The 5,432-nt window shown below is 39.5% G+C and overlaps 1 long non-coding RNA gene across 1 annotated transcript; it reads left to right on the top strand.

Moving 5' to 3' along the window:
* Positions 1 to 302: 302 nt before the first annotated feature.
* On the top strand, positions 303 to 1,518 carry LOC127618500 (uncharacterized). The gene is made up of 3 exons (XR_007967435.1): positions 303 to 412; positions 545 to 831; positions 1,107 to 1,518. It is a non-coding gene; the product is annotated as an uncharacterized LOC127618500 (long non-coding RNA).
* The last annotated feature ends 3,914 nt before the right edge of the window (positions 1,519 to 5,432 follow it).

Below are 5,432 nucleotides of genomic sequence, written 5' to 3'. Positions count from 1 at the left end.
CATTTTAGACACCATATTGCCTGTTTTAGCTCCATTTTACCAACGAAAATAGTTGAAAACTAAGCCACAGCATTGTAATTGCATCTCTGAGAAACACACCGTGTTTCACGTGACGTCACGCTGCTGCATCGCGAGAGCGCGCAATTCAGATGGAGGGCAGGAAGTGAAATAGCTGAGGATCTGCCGTCTGGCAAAATGCCAATGTTTTGTGCAGTTTACGGCTGCTCCAATCGTTCTAATCGAGAAAACGGAAAGGGTTTTTATAGAGTACCGAAGATTGTCACTCATAAAGGTGAGAATTGTAAAAAGCTCACAGAACAACGCCGTAAAAAGTGGATTTTTAACGTACGTCTGCGGTCGGGAGGAGCAGAGTCTGTTAATGCCCGTGTCTGCAGTGACCACTTCGTCGGAGGTATGTTAGCTAGCCAACGTGTTTTTTGTGTCTGTGTTTATATAGCATTAGGTTGTCATTAAATGCTCATTTACTTAGTAATGCTTATTAAGTTACCGGTAGTCTAATATGGACTTCATTGGGGCTTTTTAGGTTGCCCTAGCGCTTTGGGTGACGTTGAGTCGGTAGATTTGGCTCCGACGGTCAACCTAGGTTACCAAAAAACTAAGCCCAAATCAGAGGCGTCTCTTAAACGAGAGCAAATGATGAAGATCAAGGAAGACCAACAAAGACGGTCGGAATGTGCAGATGCTATGTTGGATCTCCAGCAGACAGATGAGAGTCCGGATCTGACGCAGACAGCCGAAAGCTCAGAACCGAGGCTGACAACAACCCACAATCAGAGGAGATCAGTGGGAATGGGACATTAAATGATAAAGGTAAATTATTGTACTAAGATGTGTAACCAGCATTATTATTCATTGTTATTAATAATTATTAATTGTTACAAATGTTGACCAGAAAACTTGTATGTTTGTAAAAAAGATTACTTCACAACAATTCACATAATTCATATGAACTAAAATCACTCCGTATAATTGGACCAGAGAACTTGCATGTTTGTAAAAAGGTTGTCAAAAAGATAACTTCACAACAATTCACATAATTCATATTCATGAATTAACTAATTATGCTCCCCACTGATATGATGCAGGCTATGTAGATGCCGGATGCCAGACTGAGCTAACAATGGATGACATCGAGAAGATGGAGGATGTTCTGAGACAAAACACAACAGAGCTGGGAGATCTTCGAGCCAAAGCACTGGACACACAGTTCAACAAGGAGTCCTTTGAAAAAAACGAAGACAAGACAATGTTCTACACGGGGCTCCCCAACTTCTTAGTTTTAATTCAGATTTTTGAGCTGTGCAAACCCTACATCAGCTGTGGTCCTATGTCTGTGCTGTCTAAATTTGAACAGTTCATTTTAGTTTTGATGAAGCTGAGACTAAATCTCCCGCTGAAAGATTTAGCTTTCAGGTTCAAGATCTCTCTGCCAACTGCTTCTAGAGTTTGGCATAAAGTAATTGACATACTTCATGAAAGGTTGGGATTTCAAATTGAGTGGCCAGAGCGACATGTTCTTCAAGCTACAATGCCAATGGGATTCAGACAGGCATTTGGATGTAAAGTTGCTGTGATAGTTGACTGTTTCTAAGTTTTTATTGAGAAGCCCTCTAATTTACTAGCCCAAGCACAAACGTGGTCAAACTACAAGCATCACCATACTGTAAAATTTCTGATTGGTGTTGCACCCCAAGGCTATGTCACTTACATATCTTGTGCCTGGGGAGGGAGAGTCAGCGATAAACGGATCACAATAGAGAGTGGCCTCCTAAAAAACCTTACCTGGAGATATTGTCCTAGCAGACCGTGGGTTCAATATTGGTGATAGTGTGGGATTTTACTGTGCTTCACTACAGATACCTGCATTTACCAAGGGGAGAAAACAGCTGTCAGCCTATGAGGTGGCAGACACAAGAAAAATAGCGAATTTGCGTATTCATGTTGAGAGAGTTATCGGTTTAGTCAGAAGAAAATATCAGATTCTGCAAAGCTGGGCTTTGCCCATAGAGCACATGGCAACAAAACAAGGTGAGACACTAGCATTGATTGACAAGATTGGGGTTATTTCCTGTGTCTTGTCTAATCTTTCGGAGTCTATTGTCCCATTGGAGTAAGGAGGAGGGAGGGATAGGGATAATAATCAGTCAGTCCAGTACCTGAGCCTTCACACATGTAGTGTCCAATACCTGATCCCTGCTTCTTGGCTCTGATGATGAAAAGTAAGAGGACATGGAGTAGTAGTACCTGAGCCCCGACACATATCAGTCTGTTAATATGTTTTCAACAAGTGTAATACTTTTATCCACTAGTCCAATTGTACTGGCTATATGTATTATATGTAATGAAATGGATTCTAATCTGTTATTGCACACCATGCTCTTGTTATTATAACAATTGTTGAAAAATCTAATCTTGTAAATAAACCACCATGTATAATTCTGTCTTCTCAATGGAATTTAATCTTTTCATTTAAATTATACAACAGCCAGAACTCACAAAGACCACACTCATAACAATAGTCAAAATGTAATCTTGTCTCATACAACCGTATTGATATAACAGCAATATCACACAGCCCACTTTCAAGAGTACCTGGATCCTTTCATTACATTACACATGTGAGTTTGTAATTTGCTGTCCCAGTATTTCTGGAAGTATACCATTTCTAAAAAAGCACTCAACTTTAGGGATAACATCATCCCAAAGTTCAAGATCGGGCAAAATCCTTTCAACAAAAATGTCATTGTGGTTCCACACAACAAAAACACAGTACTCAGCGTCTACAATGTGAAGCTGTCCCTGAACTTGGTAGTAGTAGTCATGAGTCTGGTCCAGCATGACATTATCCCCATCATTGATGAGGCAGAAGCCCTTTTCCCCAGCACACAAGCGCAGATTGGCTTCATCTTGGTGAGAGTGTGGACACTAAAATCACAGAGAGAAGGACACGTGAACAATAGATTAACAAATATATTTTCTGCCTTTTTGCTCAGTTTAGGACTTGAGACACGACTCAGACTCAGCAGGAATCTGAAAATAAGTTAACACAAAGAAGATCATTAAGTCCACATTTCTGTGGTCCATAACCATAACATATCTATATGCAGTATAAATCTGGCGTTTATCCTATGGCTGTGAGCAAAACAGGTAAGGCTATCATCACAGGATTGAGATGCCAAACTGTGTTTATGTGGGTCTTTGCTGTCTTAGCTTCTCTTTGTCCAACAGGGAAATTGTGACTGACCACATTGTCACAAGCTACACATATTAAGGCAGAATATAGAATAGAAATAATTTAATAATCCCCAACATTATGTATGATGGAATATAATGAAAATCCCCTAAAAGAAGATGAAATGTAGACAAAGACAAGCAATCTGCCTGATGAAGTAACCAGAGCAAAGACGTAACCAAAGGGGCACAATATAAACATTAATTTAACATCATAATTTAGCCTACAGTTACACAGTGTCCAAAAAATACAGTGTCACCTTACCTTTTTAGTGGCATCAGCCACTTGCACTCCTCTGTTGTGCAGGAAGCTGTATCTCGCATCTTTACCCCAACTTCAATGGAAAAAAGAACTGCCCCTACATGAGAACACGATTCTGATAGTCTGTGAATAGAATACAATATGATTATTTTTATTTATTTTTACCTCAAATGAAATCTACACCAGGGGAAAAGTGCAATCTATATCAGTCCATTTTGATGATGTGCGATATAGCCCAGAGCGTTCACATCAGAGGCTAAAATCCGGCTAGGAAAAATGCATGTTATTTCCAAATTATGACAATATTTGATGTAAAAACGATATTATCATTATAAGGGCACCCCAGGCAACATTATAAAATAATAAAACAATGCAGTTCATGACCCCTTTAAAGTTCTCTCCAGTATGCTAGCAGTGTGTGTGTGTGTGTGAGAGAGAGAAAGATATATGGTAACGTTAAACATCCTAGCCTACATAAATTACTTACCCTGCCATGCAATGCAATTGCAATGAGCTGCAATGACTTCTCCATCCTCCTTCACAATAATCCAGGTCTTCAGAGATGTTTCGCCTGATCTCTGAGAGTGGTTTACCTTGAAACATAAACGATTGTCAGTCTAACGTCGTCGTTAAGATGTGTTGCATGTTTATTGACATTATAGCCGTCACTGCTAGCATCTTAACACATAAAACAATATAAGAACAAACAAACCCTAGCGAAGACCAAACGATGATCATCGTGGAGCCGTTTGGTACCGAGGTTGTGGACCCACCCACTGACAAAAAAGTTGTACGCCTGCAGACTTTTATATGCCTTCATTTGCTGTCTGGTGTAGTACGATGTCTGAAGGACCAGATAGTTGGTGATGTCAACAGCCTCCACTGTCGGCAAATCTTCAAGTTCGACCGAAAACTCACTCATCTTCATGAGGAACGGGTCACGTCCAACATATGCGTTTCCTAACTCCTTGTATCTATTTCTTGAAACTGGTTCTAAATTCGTACAATACGGACTCTCCGCAACGGTTTCCTCCATTCCCTCCATGTTTACTTCCTGCCCTCCATCTGAAATCGCTCCGCCTTCGCGCGTCATCATAATCACGTGACTGAAACCCAAGAGAAGCTTTTTGAACGATCAGTTGAATGAATCTCAATGACTCACTCATTAACAGTGACTTACTGCCTCCTACTGGCGGTTTTAATTTCACATTAAAAAGTATCTTTTCATGTTTTAAATCATTTCAAATGTAAATATTCAACATTTTATTTTTAAAACGTCATATTATTTATGTCTGTGTAAAAACATCTAAATGCTACTTTAAATGCAGCTTCTGTGTTTCCTCTCCATTGCAAATATTTTGTTGATACTTATTTAATTTGATTGGTAACGCCCTTTTGTGTCTTCTTATAATTTAATTTGATTACATTTATGAAATTTATACAAAAGATCATGCATGCATATAATGAGGTTTAAAAATAAATGTATGAAGTAAAAAATGCCCATAAAAGTAATAATAATAGTAGTAAGGCTTTCCTCGGTGTACACCTTGCAAGTAATTTTGCCTGTATTATTGGTGTCCCCTTCAAAAATTGCTCTTGAGAATTGTTATGTTTATTGTCCCCCCCCCCCCAAAACATTTTGATGAAATTTTCGCCCCTGCATACAGGTGTGTCAGGCACTTCAGCATTTCACAAATAACACAAAGAACAAACATTTTCCTCTCTCACTTGCTTTTACTGGCGTGTCCCCTTGTGAACCCTCCTTGTGCGAATGATGGGACCTAAAGTCCATAAAACCTAAAGTTCATCACTGAACAGGTTTACTCCCAGACTCGCACTAAACAGCACATGCAGCATCATGAATGGACACGTCGTGACTGCATCCCACTTTTCTTTGAGCAGAATATTGCACTATTGA

The sequence above is a fragment of the Xyrauchen texanus genome, chromosome 25 (assembly GCF_025860055.1).
Source record: "Xyrauchen texanus isolate HMW12.3.18 chromosome 25, RBS_HiC_50CHRs, whole genome shotgun sequence".
In the NCBI taxonomy this organism is placed as follows: domain Eukaryota; kingdom Metazoa; phylum Chordata; class Actinopteri; order Cypriniformes; family Catostomidae; genus Xyrauchen; species Xyrauchen texanus.
The sequence above is the reverse complement of the archived record's forward strand: the minus strand, read 5'-3'. Positions and strand labels throughout refer to the sequence as shown.